We start from the raw sequence: 21542 nt of genomic DNA on the forward strand, positions 1-21542 counted from the left end.
TTAATAGATTATTTATAAATAATATAGATTTTAGCTCCTAGTTAGGATATAAGATTATTATCACAAATAAATTTACTAGAGAGAATAACTTTATAATCTATAGCAATTTTATTTATTAGAGCTTAACTAAGAGCAAGCGCATTACCTAAAGTGTTTTAGTATTAGAGATATATAGAATAGTTAGTAGAGTTAATATAGCAATTACAATTAGAACTACCCTAAAGATAATTATAGATTAACTTAAACTTCCCGTTATTCCTATAATCGTATACACTAACTTATATTCCCTTTATAAGTATTTAGTTAAGCTTAGTACTATAAAGAAAAAGCGCCTTATAATTAATATTATAGCACTTTAGTAATCCTATAAGCGTTAAAAACTCTTTAAAATTTAATAAATTAATAGCTAAGATAACCTAGTAGATATAATAATAAAGGTAAACCTAAATAAGGTACTAGAGACGTTTGTTAATATAAATACTCTATATATATAAGTTAAAGGTTAGGTTAAAAGGAAGCTCCTAGAAATTTCTTAGTTATATAAGGTCTTAAGATATCTAGGAACTTTAACCGGCAGTTAAAGTTATCTAATTAGTTAGATTCTCTTACTAAAACGTTTTTAAAGGGGGGAGTATAATATTCTATAGACCCTAACTTAACCTAGCTAATTAGGATTTTCCATCCCTAGGATAGAAAATCGCTATTAGCTCGCTTACTGCTAGCGCCTTAGCAGCCCTACTAATAAGATACCTACCCATAACTTATAAGCAAGAAAGCACTATATACTAAGAGGCAAATTTTAGGATAGCGAGACTCATATTATAATAGCAATAGTAGGTAAAAAGGATTAATATTTATTCCGCTAGTTAAGCGATATATATATATAGATGGTAACTATAAAAGAAGAGTTACTAGTGTTAGGAATAAAGGCAAGCACTTACTATTTAAGGTATATTGCCGTTACGTATAGTAAGTTGCCGTTACGTGTTGCCGCGGCACTAGCGTGGCGAGGAGCCTTAAGCTCCTCGCCCTCCCTTATTTTTTATATAGAATAATAATTATTATACTATCTACGAACCGTAGCTATATAATATTACCTTATATAACTAATAATTAGCTAGGTTGAAGAAATACTAAAATTCCGTATAACCTATTATTAAAGTTATTACTTAAAATACTACTTACCTTATAAATATATATATAGGAGCTCTTACTGCACCCGGCCTAAAAAGACCAAAAACAACTAAAAAGAACCCTGAAAAACACCTAGAGAATCCCCCTAAGATGCATGCATTACAGGGGAGGCACACGTCAACCGACGGTGGCTCGCACTCGCGCGTAACCGCTAGATCTATGCCTAATAACGGCCCTCTATAACAAAGACGGGCGAATACTATACTATAAAGCGGAAATACCTCTATTAAGAAGGCATCTAATAAAATATAAAGCCTACTAGACGTGTTTAGTATCTAGAATTATAGGGGAGTAACTATTAGCTATAACGAACTAATATAGCTAGTAGAATGGCTCCGCTAGTCTAGTAAACCTTAGGCGCCCCTCTAGTAAACCCTTAATTAAATCCTCTAATGGCTAAGCAAAATTAAAAATAAATAAAACTCCCCCTTACCGGCGAACCGCACCTAGGCTACCGTAGCCGCGCTTCTATACTATAGGGAACCTACCCCCCTTAAGATAATAACCGGGTATATAATTATAATATAACTAAATATAGAAAAAGTAGAGGGGCTTAGGGGATAATTAGAAATAGAAGTCCTTACGGAGATTTGCAAAGAGGTTTATAATATAGTTATAGTCTAACACCTTAGGAGCGGAGATATTAGAGTTACTCTAAAGGACTAATAGGTAAAGGAACGAGCTATAAGGGTAGGGGACAGGCTAGGAGAACGTATTGGTATAAAAGTGCTCCGTGAAGACTACCTAGTTAAAGTCCTAGTGGTTTTTATAAGCCTTAGGGTAGAAAAGGGACGCTAGGTAGATAACACAGTAACTATATAGGAGATAGTAAAATATATAGAACGCCTTATACTAGGCCTTAAGATTACCTAAATCTAATAGCTTTAATAGGAAAATGCAAACTAAGTAAATAATAAGAATAATAAGAGAATATAAGGGTCGCTAGAGATTTGCTAGGGAGACGCCGGTCGAATATATGGCTCCCTTATTATTAGCATATATACACTAGAAATGCAAAAACTCTTTATTTAAAAAGGAATAATTATAAATAGCCTTATATATAACGCAAGGCTCTATAACTATAGACTACGCCTAGAATAATGCTACTGCTGTATATAATAGGGATACACCTAATCCACATACGCAGTATAGGTGTGCTGCGGCTACTATGCAGGCCCTTATAATATAAGACACTGCTTAAATTAAGACTAAATAAAATGTATAAACTACCACCGAAGCATATATAAGGCGTAGGAGAGAGAAGACTGCATTAAATACAAGAGGTGGAAGGCAAGGGCTTAACAGCTACGGGAATAACTGTATGCTAGGTTATACGAATGAAAACAATAGGCGATAAGCTAGGGGGACGCAGGTGCCTTCCTAGCGTTTTCTACCTTTAGCACTAGGGGGCTAGGCTAGCTATCCCAAGCCTTAACGGGCTAGAAGCGGCGCCGCGTAATATTACCAGACTGTATAGGGATATAAGGGTTATAGGGGATATAAGGGAGAGGACGCCCTATAGGAAGACCCCTATAGATAGCTATAGCAAGCTTAAGACCAGGATAATTAAGAATTAGATTTAACGCAGTAAATATAACATTTATAGCCGACCTATAAAGGGTATATAGCTAGCTAGTAAAAATAGGGGAGGAACTGGAGATAATAATAGATTTAGATATAGAAGCGCTAGTAGGAATATAAGACATAGGAATGGAAAGCTCTATATAAAATAAGTAGTAACTAGGGTATAGATATAAGAGATAGAAGTTCTAAACATCCTAGAGAAAGTAAAAATAGAAAAAGCGAGGAATAAAGGAGAGGCGAAGGACCCTCGCCGGGGGTCCGCCACCTATCTATTATATAGTATAACTGCGGTAACATAAACCACCGTCTTATAAGGCCTTTACTAGATAGTCTAGACCTAGAGAAATACTATATCCTTGCTATATAAGAGCCGTACTATAATACCTATATATAATCGACATACTGCCCCTAAGGATTTTAGCTCCTATATGAACCAAAAGTAGCTATACGCGTGTACTTTATAATTAGTAAGGCTATTAGCCTATCCTTATAGTTATAGCAGGCAGTTAACCTAGATATTGCAGTTGTAATAATTTAGACATATAGGGGACCGGTATAAATTATTAATGTATATAACCCTAGGGTCGAAAGGGTCCTATAAATAGAGAATATTATATTAGTAATAAGCTTGCTAGAAACTAAAGGTATAGAGTTTATCCTATTAGGAGATATAAACCTCCACTACCCGCGATAGGGGGGTATCTATATTACTGCTAATTAATAGGTAGAGTGCCTACTAAGAGCTATAGACACCTAGGGCCTTAAGTTGGCTACCCCCCTAGGAGTAACTATATAGCAATAAGGAACCTCCAGAAGTATAATTGACCTCATATTTATAGACAAAGGCCTATACTAGAGACTCGAAAGGTATAACCCTAAAGAAGAATAGGTACTCGCCTTAGACCATATCCCCATCTAGATATAGCTAGATTTAGATATTAAGGCGTAACTAAGTAGTAAAAGATACGTAATAAGGAAGCTTAAGATAAATAGTTTCCTTAATATAGTTAAATAATAACTCTAAGACCTAGAAGAAATCCACCTAATTCCAAATAAGCGAGGCTTATTAGCTACCCCTAAGGAAATCGACTAAAGACTAAAAAGGATTTAGGTAGCGATTAAAAATAGGCTAGAAGAGCACTGCCCGGTCTTAAAACTGGGCCCCTACGCGCGACACGCATGGTCCGTATAATACGCGGTTCTTATTACCAGCCAATGATAAGTAAGAAGGAAATATATAAGTAGCTATAACCCTAAAAACGAGAGATGATATAAAGATATAAGAAACCAGTTAAAGAATACCCTAAAGAAAGAAGTAAGGAATAACTGGAGACGGTTTATAAACAAGTATACTTTTAACCCGAGCCTCCCCTATAATAAGGGCCTTTAGGCTATAGCAAAATAGGTATAAAAAAAAAGGTAGGGCGCCTAGTAGAAGACCTATACTTACTACCCCTATAAAGAGTAGGGGAATTATAGGCCACTAATAGCAACGATAAGAAGGTAAAGATCCTTATAGAAAGGTTCTTCCCCTAACTAGCTCTAGTAGACCTTAGTAATATTATAGGTAAAACACTGGTGACTCGCCTAAGGGTTAACAGCGATATAATAATAGAGGAAATGGCCAGAACTATTAGCCGCCTTTTAAATAATATATTACTAGGACTAGATGGGATTCTAAATAAGGCCTTAAAAATATATGGACTACTTATAGCACCTTAGCTTGCAGATATAGCTAGGGCATGCTTTGCTATAGGCTACTACCCGTAACTTAGAAGAGCTATAACGACGGTTATTCTACGGAAAGAAGGTAAAGTAGATTACTTAATCCTAGGAAGCTACCGCCCTATTGCCTTAAAAAACACCCTTAGTAAGATCTTAGAAAAGGTAATAGCAGACCATATAGTAGATACGGCTAAGAAATATAACCTACTACTATAAAGCTAAATGGGGGCAAGAAAGAACCGCTTAATACTATTAGCACTTATGCTACTTGCTACCACCATTAAATCCGCATAGGCGATGCGAAGGGACTTTATAGTATTAATGCTTAGCCTAGATATTAGCGGCGCCTATAATAATATACCCTATAAGCGTCTCCTATATATCTTTAGGGTAAAAGGCTTTTTAGAATAGATTATATAATTTATTTAAAGGTTTATAGGTTAGAAAGAAATATTATTAGTCTTTAGTGGATACTAGAGCCCCCCTATTACAGTTATAACAGGAATACTATAAGGATTACCCCTCTCGCCTATACTCTTCCTTTTCTTTATAAGTAACCTGCTTAACTTCTTTAAGGAAGGGGTAACCTAAGGGATAGGCTTTGTTAATAATATAAACCTAATTATATACAGGCTAATAGCCGCAGAAAATTGCAGAATACTAGAGAAAGCTTATAACACCTATATAGAATAGGCAAGACGATATAGAGTCTAATTCTCACTAGAGAAATACTAGCTAATCTACTTTATAAGAAAACGTAACTAATCTATAGATCTTTAGCATATAATCCGCATTTAAGGCTTTAGGGGTTAACTAGTTTAGGGTCTAAGGGTATTAGGAGTATAGGTAAATAGTAAGCTCCGGTGAAGCGTATATGCGGCGTAAGCAGCCTATAAGGGCTAAGTATAGTATATTATATTATCTAGGATTATTAATTTTATATAGGGTCCATGCTTCTAGAGGTTACGCCTATTATATATAGCAGTTATCCGGCTAACTACAACGTATAGGTCCAGTATTTGGGCTATTGGAGAATCTGAAAAAGGCCCCCCTAAATCGCTCCTTAAACTACTCTAAAAGGTCTAAATAGCCTGCCTTTAGAGTATAATATGCGGATATAAGCGAACGGCTATAGCACTGCTTAAAAAGGAAGCTAATATTCCCCCCCTATAACTATATATTAAAGCCGCTGTAATATAAAGGGCGTAAAATAAACGTAACTTTAATGTTATAAAGTATATTAAGACACGCCTAAATAAACTATAGAGGGATCTTAGGGCGCCCTATAGGAGAACAAACCAATAACCTTAAAGTAGGGAAGACATATTAGAGAAACAGGTAAAAAAAGTAAAAGAAGAATAATGCTGCTTTAGGGCCCAGGCCTATATAGAGGAGGAAGGGAAACGCGTAAGAGGCCAGTAAAGATAATAGTAAAAGAGAGAAAGGAGTAAAAGTAGAGTATAAAAGAATACTAGGAAACTATCTACTATAATATAACACTGGCTAAACTAACGCTAGAGAGGTGTATGGGAGTTAAAGGTATAGAGGCTAACTAAGGTAAGAGGAACCTAAGCTGTAGCATGGTTAATACTATAGGGGGTAAATATTCTAGGGCTCTAAGAAGGCCTAATAAAGGCAAAAAATATAATAGTAATACTCTTAAAAACAGGAATAATAGGACTAAAAGACTAGCTCTACTAGGTAGGTATCCTAGTAGGTAGCCTAAGATATAAATGTGGCTAGCTAAGATAGACACCAAAACACGTAATACTATTATGCCCCTTACGCACTAACTAAGAAGTAATGCTCTTAGTAGCTAGCATAGAGAACTATAATATACTGCTCTTAATATAAAAAGGCCTTAAGGCGGTTACCTAGTGGCTTATTAGCTAAAATATACTAAACCAGTTCTAGGTTGCAAAGGAAATAGTAATAAAGGGCGGGGGGGTAAGCAACGGGCGCCCCCTAATAACTCTATAGTGGTAGAGTAAAGTTTATAATACTAGCGCGTCTATAGGCTTGTTACAGCAGCAGTAGTTCCTAAAAAGGTTAAAAAGTAAGGTAGTAGAGCACTATAGGTAACTTATATGCGCCTCGCAGGCGCCTCGTAGGCGAGTCCTAAAAGGTAGGGAGATAGATTACGGGGTTTTCTTAAATAGAGTTTTCTCCCTATATGTATATAAGGAGTAGTCCGCGTGGGCCTAATAGGGATCCGAATTAGACGTTAAGCAATGAATAATAATAAATATATATATAACTATTTAATTTTAATATAATATAAATTACCCTTACTATAAACCTTAAACTAATATAATAAAGTTATAACTACTAATTATAGTAAAGAATATAAAGATAATATATTAAAAACCCTTAAAATTTATATAGTATAAACCGCACCCTTTTATTTATTAGTAAGAAAATAAAACTATAAAATTTTTACTATAACACTAAAAGATATTAAGAAGGTATTAAAATTAAAGTAATATATTAACCCCTAACCTTTTATACCTAAAGAATATTATAATTTAATTAATATATTTAAGAAATAATTTATAAACTAACTACCCCTATATTAAAATAAGTATAATTTAAAAATAAAACTTAAACCTAGTATAATATTAAAGTTTGGCCTGTTATACGGTATATTATAAGAAGAGCTACTTATAATATAATAATACCTTAGGGAACACCTAAGGAAAGGATTTATTTGCCTTAGTTAATTACTATTTACTAAGAAACCTAAAAGAGGCTTAAGGTTTTATATTAATTATTAAACCCTAAATATAATTATAATTTAAAACCAATATTTAATTCCTCTACTTTAAGAAACGCTTAACTACTTAGTAAAAGTATAATACTTTATAAAGCTTAACGTAGTTATTACCTTTAATTAAATCCATATTTATAAAGGAGATAAAAAGTATATAGCTTTCTATATATAATAGGGACTTTTTAAATACCTAGTAATACTATTTAGTATAAAGAATAGTCCTTATATATTTTAATAATATATTAATAATACGCTTCGCGAATTCCTTAATATATTTATTACCATATATATTAATAATATCTTAATCTATTTATCCTTACTTTCTAAGTATTAAAAGTATATCTAAATAGTCCTTAAGTGCCTATAAAACGCCGGCTTATAATATAATATTAAGAAATATAAGTTTTATATATCTAAAGTTATATACTTAGGCCTAATTATATCCTATAATAGAATTAAAATAAACCCTAAAAAAATTATTATAATTATAAACTAGGAAAGTCCTAGTAGTATATAAAATATTTAAGGATTTCTAAGATTTATAAATTTCTACTATTAATTTATTAATTACTTCTTAAAAATTATTTAGCTATTAGTAAACTTAATAAGAAAGAATATAAAATTTAAATAGACTACTAAATATAAATAAGCTTTTAATAACCTAAAATATTATTTTATAACTGCTCTAATTCTTACCTACTTTAATCTAGACCTTAAATATATTATTAAAATAGACTTATCTAATTATATATTAAAAGGGGTATTATTATAATATAATAAGAACAGTAAGCTACGCCTAGTAGCCTTTCTCTTTTAAAAACTTACCCCTACTAAATTAAACTATAAGATATATAATAAGGAACTACTTACAATTATTAAATACTTTAAATAATAGCGTTTAAAACTTAAAGGATTATTATTTCTAATACGCGTATTAACGGACTATAAAAACCTATAGTACTTTATAACTATAAAGCAATTAATATAGCGTTAAATTTATTAGGCCAAATACCTTTTATAATTTAACTTTAAGATTATATACTAACCTAGTAAACTTAATTAAAAGCCTAACTTATTAATATAATAATTATAGAACTTATTTATAAACACTTCTAACGAATAGATTATAAATTAATTATAAACACTTCTAACGAATAGATTATAAATTAATTATAAATTTTACTGCCCCCTAAACGCTTTAAAAAACTATACCCTATATTTCTAAATATAGAGCTTAATAAAAATTAATTGGAAATTAATAAGTGGGATATAAAAATTAATAAATTAATAAAGTATAAATATAAGAATAACCCTTAGATAGTAGATATAATAAAAGTAATTTAAATAGGGAAATAGTAATATAAAAATATTATACTTACTAAACATAAAATCCGTAATAATTGGTTATACTATTAATAGAAAATAGTAGTCCCGAATTCTAAACCCTTATAATTTAAAATACTTAAATTTATATACGATTTCCCTATAGTAGGGTATCCTAGTTATATAAAGATATATAAGATTATTTAATAAGTATATTACTAGCTTATAATATATAACTATATATAAAAATACATTTAAGTATATAGAATATATATATATAGGAAGACCTCTTATATAAAGAAATAAGGAGTACTTTAACTATTACTAATTCTAATACAAAAATAGCGAGATATTTTAATTAACTTTATAGTTAACTTGCCTAACTGTTGGTTATATAAGGGGATATCACGTAGCTACGGTTCGTAGATAGTATGATGATTGTTCTTCTTAATTCTTCTTTAGGGGGGGTAAGGAGCTTAAGGCTTATCGCCACACTAGTGCCGCGGCGATATGTGACGGTAACTTGCCGTATGTAACGGCAACTTGCCTATATTCCTAATACTGGCAACTCTTCTTTTACGGTTGCCATCTATATATATATACCGCTCGACTAGCGTAATAAATATTAATCCTCTTTACTTACTATTGCCATTGTAATATAAGTCTTGCTGTCCCAAAATTTGCCTTTTAGTATATAGTGCTTTCTTGCTTACGAGTTATGGGTAGGTATCTTATTAGTAGGGCCGCTAAGGCGCTAGCGGTAAGCGAGCTAATAGCGATTTTCTATCCCGGGGATGGAAAATCCTAATTGGCTGGGTTAAGTTAGAGTCTGTAGAATGTTATGCTCCCCCTTCTAAAAAAAAGTCTTAGCGAGAGAATCTAACTAATTAGATAACTTTAACCGCCGGTTAAAGTTCCTGGATATCTTAAGACCTTATATAACTAAGAAATTTCTAAGGACTCCCTTTTAACCTAACCTTTAACTTATATATATAGAGTATTTATATTAATAAACGTCTCTAGTGCCTTATTTGGATTCGCCTTTGTTATTATATCTGCTAAATTATCTTAACTATTAATCTATTAAATTTTAAAGAGTTCTTGCCGTTTATAGGATTGCTAAAGTGCCATAATATTAATCATAAGGCGCTTTTCCTTTATAGTACTAAGCTTAACTAGATACTTATAGAGGGAGTATAAATTAGTGTATACAATTATAGGGATAATAGGAAGTTTAAGTTAATCTATAATTATCTTTAGGGTAGTTCTAATTGTAATTGCTATATTAACTCCGCTAACTATTCTATATATCTCTAATACTAGGACACTTTAAGTAACGCGCTTACTCTTAGTTAAGCTCTAATGGATAAGATTGCTATAAATTATAAAGTTATTCTCTCTAGTAGATTTATTTGTAATAATAATCTTATATCCTAACTAGGAGCTAAAATCTTTATTATTTATAAATGATCTATTAATAAATATAAAGAGCTTAGTAGTAAGAAGATTAATAGGTATATAGAGTAGTCCCTAATTAAGATGGTTTATTTACTAAAAAAGATGTTTATTTAGGGCAAGAACGTTATCCTTAGTTAGTTTCTAGTATTAGGTGGTAACGGAGAGATTAAATAAAGCCTTAGGTTAATAGATAGAAGTAATATAAGCTCCGCAAGCGCGTTGCTCTACGTATTCTTGCTTTAGAGAATTAATGTTAATAATATTAATTTTCTTACCTTAACCTTTCTAGCGCAAAGCAATAGAATTCTTATTTAGGGAGAGGATGCATCTATTAAAGAGTAATGGTATTATTAAATTAAGCTTTTCTTTTAGCTTTACTATAAAATTTGCCTTTACTAGCTTATCTTCTTTAAGAGCTAAAAATTGGTTGTCTCTTAAGATAATTATATTATTAGTTTATATACTAACGATTCTAAACGGAGTTTCTGTGGTTGTAATAAGAAAGTAGGGATTAAATATAGATATAGTTATTAAAAGCTTCTCTTTATGGTGCTTACTATAGGTAGCCTACTAATAAGTTCCTGCCTTTGCGATTCCGTATAATGGCTTAAGCACAACCATGATTATATCTTTAGGATATTAGTGGCGAATTTGCTTTAGAAGGTGTGCTAATATTAAGCGCTAAAGGTGTGTCTTTAATTAGGTGTAGGCCTAGGTAATATTTCGCAAATAGACTGCTATTCTATTCTTTATTAAGGAGGGAGCTAATATAACAATAACTTGTTAACTAGCTCGTTAAATCGTAGGAGATTATATAAAAATTATCTCCTTATTATTGTTGTTGTAACCTTAAATAATAAGCCTTAATTTCTTAAATAGGGCGTTAATAGCTTTGCCCTTAATCTCGTTAACTATTCTTAACTTAAAGATGCGAACTCTATTAAATTTAGTAGGGTTATACTTCTTAAATTTAAAGACTCCTCTTATAATAAGACCGTTAATCTCCTACTTATTAGATGCTTAGAAAGGAGCTCCTAGGGTTATAATATAACCTTTTTTTAGAGCTGTTTTATAAGCTTAAAGTTAGCCTTCTCTTTAGCTGTTATAAAGGCCATTAATAACTTAACTTTATTCTTAATGGCGGCAATAAATTATTCTTTAAAATTAATAAGATGTTGGCGATTTTATAATCCCTTTAGGCGACCTCTACCGCGTTATAGTTATAGTATATCTACTATAATTATATTAGGATTATAGTCGTCTTCTAAAGTATATTAATTATAGTTCTCCTCTAGGGCATCTTTTAGGGCATCCTATAAAGGCTCAGAATTGTTATCTTTATAGTAAGGCTTAATAATAGTTAAATGGAATTAAGTAGGTCCGTAAGGCATCTAAATAGTATAAATTTAGCTATTAATTATAATAAGTTAGTATGGGCCTAACTATCCTCCCTTTTTATGCTATATGTATACTTTAGACTAGAGTGGTAGATTAAGCGTAGTTAAGGTATTTAGGCCATTTTTTATTCCTAGTATATTATTAACCTGGCGTATAGCGTAGAGATATTATACCTCCTTTATTACCTTATAAATAGCCTTAGCTTATTATATAATAGAGGGAGATAGTAAAGAATTATTAGTTATTTAAGGGTAGGCGCTAAAGACTAGTAATATAGGTATAAGTCTATCTAGGCTAGCGGAATTGTTAATAGCTTTAATAGCTATTTATAAGGTAAGTTCTTTACTAGCGTTTTTTAATTCTAAAGAGATAATCTTATATACGCGGTATAATGGCGCGTAATATTATTCTACTTTTTTAATACTATTATATGCCTTAACGGGGACTTCCTTAACCTTAATTGCTATTGCCTTTATCTATTATCGGAACTCTATAGATAAGAAGTTCTTTTTTATATTATAGACGATTTAATTAGGGGGTCCTAAATAGATATTAATCTAGCATAACTAAAGGGTATCCTATATATTTCTAGCTAATATATCTTTTAAAAAACGCGCGGCTTAAAAAAAAGTTAAGAAGTTAATAACTTAGAGTACTAGCTTGCCGCTAAGATATATAACGTTAATAATAATATAAAAGTTAAAATCGTAGTTATCTTTAAGGGTAAACTTAAATCGGCTAGGGGACTTCTGGTTTATTTAGTAGTAATAGTAGTACTTTATAAGATGCTTAATTGCCTTAACCTTAACCTTATAGCCTACTTACTAAAGAACCCTAAGTAATTAATAAACAGATAGGTGGCCAAAACAATGGTATAGTTGGCGTAATTCTAACTTAGTTAAGTGGCTCTAAGTAATACTCTTTTCTAGTTAATAAAGGAGCAACTAGGGGTAACCCTACTTGCGTATAACAGGCACCTAATTATCTCCCTAAATAAGTATATTTTTAAGGTTATTAAGCTTAATACCTAATTTGTCTATATCTTTAATATAAAATAAAAATAGGGTGTTTATAGGAATAACGTAAAAAGTAATATATCCTAAGGGGGTTTGGACCCTAATTGTGCTGAAAGAGATCGCGGTACTCTTGCCAAAACGTATTATATATTAGCCTGCCGTTAATTAGTTAATCTAGATAAAAGTATTAAGTTATTAAAGAGCTTAAACTTAAGATTCTCCTACTATAAATACTCCTATAGCTCCGGTATCTAGTATAATACCATAAAAGATATTCGCCGAGTATCTGTTATTAAAGGAGAACGCGGAGCTCTCCTTTGGCTTATTAAAGATATTTAACTTTATAATAGAATAGAGTGTAGATTAGTTATTAAGAACAGCGACAGTTTATATACCATCTACCTTACTATACTTAGTAAAGTATTAGTTAGGTAAGTAGTCCTTAATTTCTATATTTATAAGGAGCTATTCAGTCTTATTAACCTTACCCTTAAGATCTTCTACGCCTTTGTATTAAACTAGGAAGCTTTAAAAATAGGCTATAGTAACCTTATAATTTCTAATGTTTCTTATACTTTAACGAAACTTATTATATACCTCCTTTCGCTTATTAAAGGAGTATCTAGTTAACTAGTAATTTGGCTTCTTATAAATATAGCACTTCTTCTAGTAATTACTTTAAAATAAACCTCCATAAGGACCTCTATAATTACCTTATAGTTAACGTTAATTATACCCTCTTCCGTATTCCCTACCACGGCTACTATATATTTAATTAGTCTAGTTATAATTATATTAGTTAGGANTACTTAGTTNGGTANNGTTTTNGGTATANANCTNTTAAGATTCTTATNTTTNNATNNNAGTACCTATAGNGGAGCGTAGCTTAGTATATACTCCTTTAAATATATCCGCAGGTTTATATAGCGCCAAGTTACACTTAGGAATACTACGGCATACTAAGATAACCTAGTCCCTTAAGCTGTTTTTATTTTGGTAAGTTTTAGTAAGGCCACGTTAGATTTTCTAGAGTTTATTAAAGAGTAGTTAAAGGCACTCTAAATAAGTCTTTGTTAGGTTAGAAGCGATAACTCTTTAGAACATAATCTTCCGCTATTTAGATATATAAAGCTAGCGATTTTCATTGGTCTTAAAGTGGGCTCTAGTAAGCTAAAGTATTATATTAAAGCTATAGTTTCTACCTATAATATAGTCGTAATAAAATATTGCCGCCCGTCCCTTTAGTATGACTAAGAAAGCATAATAGAACTAGTGGCGTTAAATTCCAACCTTACTATAGCAGTTATAAAAGACCTGTAGTTTTATTCCGAGTATATTATATAGTTCTCCTCTAAACTTCTTCTCCTCGTCTAGATATACCTTTATTAGATTCGTGACTTCTTATAGTAAAGGCTTACCGGTTAGCTAGGGTAGAGGAGCTAGAGGCAGCGGAGGTAGAAAAGGAGTACCTCTAGGTAGGAGAGCACCTCTAGGTAGGAGAGTACCTCTAGGTAGAAGAGTAGCGTTCTAGGGGTTTTATTCCGAATTAAAGTTGCCTTCTAAAGAATATAGGTTGGTTTTAGGTTTCCATAGTTAATATATAATTTTAGCTTCCGTCCATACTAGTTCTTCTTATTGGGAATAATATTATATATAGTTACGTGGTCGTTATATAACGCCGCGGCACTAGCGTAGCAAGGAGCCTTAAGCTCCTCGCCCTCCCTTACCCTTTCCTAGAATCAAAATTAACAGAACAACCATTATACTATCTACGAACCGTAGCTACGTGATATCCCCTTGTGTAACCAATACTAATTAGTGGTTAACTTTACTGTTATACTATAGAGTAGCTAGGTATTCCACCAAGAAGAGACAAGCCACTATACTAGTGCTACTCGTGCTAAAGGGAGCTATCTTTTAAGGTTAGAACTGGTCTTAAACCTTAAATAGAACTCTTCTATAAATCTAAGGATCTAAAGGCCAGAACTAGTCCTAAGCCTTTTTAAGATTACGGATTCTTGCGTCTATTACGCAGAACAACACGCTTTATAAGTCTTCGCGATTTAAGGCCAGAACTAGTCCTAAGCCCTATAATTACAAATACACGTCTAAACGCGTACTAAACGACAAACGCGTACTAAACAACAAATATATATTATAAACGCGTACCAAACAACAATCCCTATACTAACAACACTTCCCTTCCTCTAAAAACATGGCTACTTTAAATAACTGGAAAGACTCCTTACTACTAGGGGTAGCTACGTACGCAAAACTCATCGACGAAAATTGGGACGAATTTACTATTAATATAACAACTTATACCGCAAAACAAGTTAACAGCTTTCTTCTATACCGTATTCTATTTTACCGAAGTAGATACTATACCGATTCACAGCTATAGGAATATTTTAGGGAGGATTTTATAGAATGGACTGCCGATACCTAGGCACTTGGTAATATTTATATTATTTAAGATTTTCGAGACTTTCTTTGGGAGAAAGGAGTATTTGTCCCTATAGATAGGGGTAATATTAGAGATAATATTTAGAAGCAAGTTCTTAACGTAAAAGAAGAACACAAATGGACTTCACAAGAGATTGAGCACTAAAAGAAGTTTAACTCTTGAGGGAATTCTAATAACGGATAGCTATAAGCAACACTATAGACAACCTTAGGCTATTAAACACCTCAAATTCCTCAAGCTGCCGTATCTCAACCTGTGCTACAAGCTCCGTCCGTACAAGCTCCGTCTATACAAGCTCCGTCCGCACAAGCTCCGTCTGGACAAGCTCCGTCCGTACAAGCTCCGTTCAACTCAAGCGCCAAGACATCTCCTCTAACCCCTACCGCGCCTAGATAACCGGCACAACAAGCCAGATCTATAAACGATATCCCAACCCACCAGCAGCAAGCTTAATAAGAACCTCCGCAGCAACCTCCGCAGCAACCTCCGCAGCAATCTCCGTAACAATCTCCGCAAGAACCACCGCAAGAACCTCCGCAGCAATCGCAGCAGCTACACATATATACACCACCTAAACCGGCCGTGTATAGTGTGGAGCAAGGACCTAGGCAAAGACCTAGATACAGTAAGGAGGTGGCTATAATTATAGAAATCTACACAGACAATAAGTTGTTTATGGCTTGCCAGGGAATTCCTTTGCAGTCTTTAACTGTTGCATGGGAGAAGGAACACCCTAGTCAAAGAGTATATACTACCTTCTATACGGATCGCCACTACCACAATTAAGATCAAGGCCGAAACTACAACCGAAACTTTAGCCGCAATCAAGCACCCTGCGGACGATATAATAAAGGGGTAGGTTGAATAAACGAACTTGTTATGGAACCACCTAACGCTCGCACCGTACTGCTACCTAAATCTAACAACTATCGCGCCGATATGCCTGTGAACCAACCCTATAACAAGACTCCGTGCCGATCTGCCTACGGAACCAACCCTATACTGGCACCGCACTGCTACATGCTATCGACAAACCGATAGCGCCGCTATGCCTACTATTACGATACTGATCGCACCGATACGCCTGCAATTTACCGACAAGATTCCGTGCCGATTTGCCTACGGAATACGACCCCATTGCTGGCATTGTACTGCCACCCGAACGACCTTATCGCTGGTACCGTACTACTACCTGGACAGACCGCTGCCATGCTTGCAGCTAATTCTGATTTAACCGTTGCTGCTCTACCCGCAGCTTACCGATATTTTGCTGCTCCCGCCTACAGCTAATCTTCGACCTTTACTGCTTTGCCTGCAGCTAAACCAACACCTTACTACCTTGCTGCCTTTCTACAGCGCTATAAGCATAAAGAAAAATTGCCAGAGGCTTCTTATAGAGCTTAGTAAGGTAGATGACGGTACTAGGGCATGCTACCTGCGACGACCTGCGATGACCTGCGATGATCTGCGACGTCCTACAGACCCTAATTCCAACCAGCTAATTAGGATTTTCTATCCCCGGGATGGAAAATCGCTATTGGCTCGCTTACAACTAGCGCCTTAGCGGCCCTAATACGGTATCCACCTATAACTCCTAAGCAAGAAAGCACTACATATTAAGAGGCAAATTTTGGGACAGCGAGACTTATATTACAATGGCAATAGTAAGTAAAGAGGATTAATATTTGGTACGCTAGTTAAGCAGTATTTTATATATAGATGGCAACTATAAAAGAAGAGTTGCTAGTATTGGGAATAATATTATATGTGGTCACGTGGTCGTTACATAACGCCGCGGCACTAGCGTAGCGAGGAGCCTTAAGCTCCTCGCCCTCCCTCACCCTTTCCTAGAATTAAAATTAACAGAATAACCATCATACTATCTACGAACCGTAGCTACGTAATATCACCTTGTATAACCAACACTTCTATACTAGTAATAACGGCCTAAATATTGCTAGCAATTAGGTTACCGTTTTTAGTAATATATACCCCATTCCTATAGAGGAAGTCTTAAAATTTTTAAACAATATCAATATTGCTAAGTGCTGTCACGGAACCCGACCGTAGGGGCCTCTATAGGAGAACCCCGTGCTCTCGCGTACACCTCGCGTACAGCTTATGTCAGCTACGCGAGGGTATATCACCTCCTTACGCCCTCGACCCTTACGATCGATCGCGCAACGTCTTGTAGACTCCCCGAATACATACGCTTTGTAGCCATTGCCCGCGTTCCGTGACAGTGCCTAGGTGTTGGCGGTCTATCTTGCGAAATCCTCCCTAAAATATTCCTATAGCTGTAAATTGGTATAGTGTTTACTTTGGTAGAATATAATATAGTATAGGAGAAAGCCATTAACTTATTTTACTGTATAAGTTATTATATTAATAGTAAATTCGTCCTAATCTTTATTAATAAGTTTCGCGTATAAAGCTACCCCTAGTGGTAAGGAGTCTTCCTAGTTGTTTAAGGTAGGCGTAGCTATGTTTTTAGAGGGAGGGAAGTGTTATTGGTATAGGGATTATCGTTTAGTACGCGTTCGTTATTTAGTACGTGTTTATGACGTATATTTGTAATTATAGGGCTTAAGACTAGTTTTAGCCTTAAATCGCGAAGACTTATAATATATATTGTTCTACGTAATAGACGTAAGAATCCGTAATCTTAGAAAGGCTTAGGACCAGTTCTGGCCTTTAAATCCTTAGATTTGTGGAAGAGTTCTATTTAAGGTTTAGGACCAGTTCTGACCTTAAAAGACAGCTCCCTTTAGCACGAGTAGCACTAGTATAGTGGCTCGTCTCTTCTTAGTGGAATACTTAGCTGCTCTATAGTATAATAGTAAAGTTAACTACTAATTAGTATTGGTTATATAAGGGGATATTACGTAGCTACGGTCTATAGATAGTATAATGATTGTTCTTTTTAATTCTTCTTTAGGGGGGGCGAGGAGCTTAAGGCTTATTGCCATACTAGTGCCGCGGCAATACGTGACGGTAACTTGCCGTATATAACAGCAACTTGCCTATATTCCCAACACTAATAATAATAGGTTTATAAATATTATAGTTTATTAACTATCTTATAAAAATATAATATATAATTCCTATAGACTTAATTAATATAATATTAGTAGCTAAATATTTTATTAAGTATATTTTTAAGCTATACGGACTTTCTAATTTAATAATATCTAACTATAGAAGCTAGTTCGTTTTAGACTTCTAATAAGCCCTATATAAATAATTAAGTATATAAATATAACTTTTAACTATATTTTATCTAGAAATAAATAGTTAAACTAAAATTACAAATATAATTATAGAACAATACCTATAAATATACTACTCCTACCTATAATATAACTAGGAAAAGTAGCTACCTTTAGCTAAGTTTACTATAAATAATATAAGAAATAAATTAATAGGCGTAATACTATTCTACGCAACCTATAAATAAAACCCTTAACTTAAATTTAAATTATAACCTATAATTAATATAATAGAACCTATAATTAAGAGGATTTAACTAATTAATATATATAACTTTGCTAATTAAATTAAGTAGTTAACGGAACTATTATAAGGTAAATTAGCGTATACTTAAATAGTATAGGAATAGTATAAAAATAAAGGATGAGCTTCCGTATAGGACTTTAAGAAAGGTAATATAGTTTACCTAAATATATAAAACCTAAAAACTTAATAACCCTTAAAAAAACTTAATTAGAAGTTTATAGGCCTATACTAAATTAAAAAGAGACTAAACCTATACGCTTATAAGCTTAAACTACTAACTAAGATAAAAATATATTTAACGTTTTATATAAGCTTACTATAACCTTTAAAAGGTAAACCTATAACTTATAAAGTACTACTACTACCTTTTATAATTATTAATAACGGTAATAGTTCTTACTTTATTAACTTAATTAATAATATATAATAGAAAATATAATCTAAATAATTTAAACTCCTTATTAAGTAGGAAGAATATAAAATATAAACTTTAGAAACCTATAACTAGATTAAGACTAACACGCCTTCCCTAGTAAAAGAATTCTATAAAAACTATCCTTTACGGCCACTTTAGCTAAATAGATATAATATAAAGGTAAATAACTGCTACTTAATATAAATATATAAAACATAATAGCAAAAAGCTTAAAATTAAAAAGAAATTAAAATATATTATAATGTTTATAATATAATTATATAATACATAAGATATTAAGGAACTTTAACTACTAGTTAAAGTTATCTAATTAGTTAGAACTGCCTTACTAAGACTTACTATAAAGATATTAGTTTTACTTACTGCCTTAACTAAGCTAATAATAATTTTCTATTTTAGGAATAGAAAATCCTAATTAGCCTATTTAATAATAGAATTAGTAAAACTTTATACCGCTACCTAACGCGAAAATATAACACGCGATAAGTTATAAGTTTTAACTAAAATTAAATTATTTAGACCTTTGGCTAAAAGGGGGGGTACTATAATAGGACTAGCCCAGTTATAGTAGGAGTATTTTAGTAAAATACTTAATAGATAAATTCTAACGCTTTAACCGAATTCTGCTAGATTAATTAAATTTTACTAAAGTTTATTAAAGACCGCGTGCGTATATACGCACGCATTAACCACTAAGCCTCTAACTATTTAATTATATAATTCTCTTGTTATTCCTTTCTCTTTTTTACATAACGTCTTGTTCTTAGCGAGAGCTATATACCCTTAGATTTAGATAGAATTTATATTATTCCTTTAAATCTTCCCTAAAGTCTCTTTACGCCCTTATAAGGATATAAGAGCCTTTATAGGATTTGCTAATTTCCACTAATGGTTTATTAATAACTTCTCCGCCCTAGTTTTACCCCTTATAGCTCTAACCTAAAAGGATAAAGCCTTTATCTTTAATAAGAAATATAAAAAGGCCTTTACCTATTTAAAGGTTATATTTACTACTGCGCTAGTACTCTAATACTTTAACCTAAACTAAATAAGTGTTATAAAAGCCAACTTATCTAACTATATTACTAAAGGTATTCTATCTTAATATAATAAGAATAGAGTATTGCACCCTATAGTATACTTCTTAAAATAACTAAGCCTAGCTAAATATAACTACAAGATCTAGAATAAGGAATTATTAGCTATTATTAGATATTTTAAATAATAGTAAATTAAATTAGAAGGCGCTAGATTTCTAATTAAGCTCCTTAGCAACTATAAGAACCTATAGTACTTTACAACTATAAAATAGCTAAGCCACTGTTAAGCCCACTAGTTAAAATACCTATTTTATTTTTAATTCTTAATTATATACTGCCTAGGCGTTTAAGGCTAAAAGCTTAATACCCTAACCTAATATTTATAGGACGCGTTAGCCCTAGAAGAAGCGCGCTCTTACTAAAATTAGACCCTACTTTACCCTAAACTATTTAACCCTCCTTCTAAAGATATTATAGTATCCGTCCTTAAAATAACTAATTAATTAATTAAATAGATTATAATTAATAAATACCTAAATAATAAGTTTATTTAAGAGACGCTTAAGCTAATATAAAATAGTATTAGACGCTTTAAAAAGATTTCTCTAAGTAAATACAAAGCCTATAGGAACCGCTTATACTACTAAAACTGCCTAGTAATACCTAACTATAATAAACTTAAGCTTAAGCTCCTTAAACGTATATATAACTTACTAGTAGCTAGCTATCTAGGCTAAAGAAAAACCCTAGAGCTACTCTAATAGGAGTATTACTAGCTAAATATATATAATATAATATAAAGATACATCTCTACCTACTATATCTGCTAATAAGCTAAAGCTTTATATAAGACATATAACGGCCTATTAAAGCCATTACCTATTCTAGACCGAAGATAAAAGGATATCTTAATTAACTTTATTATTAACCTCCCTATAAGTATGGGCTATATAAACATTATAGTAGTTATAGACCAACTATTTAAGATAAGGCACTTAATTACCTGCCTTAATATATTAATACCTATTATTACCTAACTATTTCTAGATTATACATTAAAACTCCATAAACTCCCTAAAATAATTATCTCTAATAAATGTAGCTAGTTTGTCTTTATTAGTTACATAAGGTAATATTACATAGCTACGGTTCGTAGATAGTATAATAATTATTATTATTATTCTATATATCTTTATAAGGGAAAGCAAGGAGCTTAAGGCTCCTCGCCACGCCAGTGCCGCGGCAATACGTAACGGCAACTTGCTGCACGTAACGGCAACTAGCTAGTATTCCCAACACTAGCAACTCTTTTTTTATAGTTGCTATCTACATATATATACCCCTTAACTAGCGTAATAAATATTAATCCTTTTTACTTACTATTACTATTATAATATAAGTCTCGCTATCCTAAAATTTGCCTTTTAGCATATAGTACTTTCTTACTTAGGAGTTATAGGTAGATATTTTATTTAGAGGGCCGCTAAGGCGCTAGTAATAAGCGAGCTAATAGCAATTTTCTATCCCGGGGATAGAAAATCCTAATTAGCTAGGTTAAGTTAGGGTCTATAGAATATTATACTCCCCTCTTTAAAAAAGTTTTGGCAAAAGAATC

This window comes from Cenococcum geophilum (assembly GCF_001692895.1).
Source record: "Cenococcum geophilum 1.58 unplaced genomic scaffold K441scaffold_36, whole genome shotgun sequence".
In the NCBI taxonomy this organism is placed as follows: domain Eukaryota; kingdom Fungi; phylum Ascomycota; class Dothideomycetes; order Gloniales; family Gloniaceae; genus Cenococcum; species Cenococcum geophilum.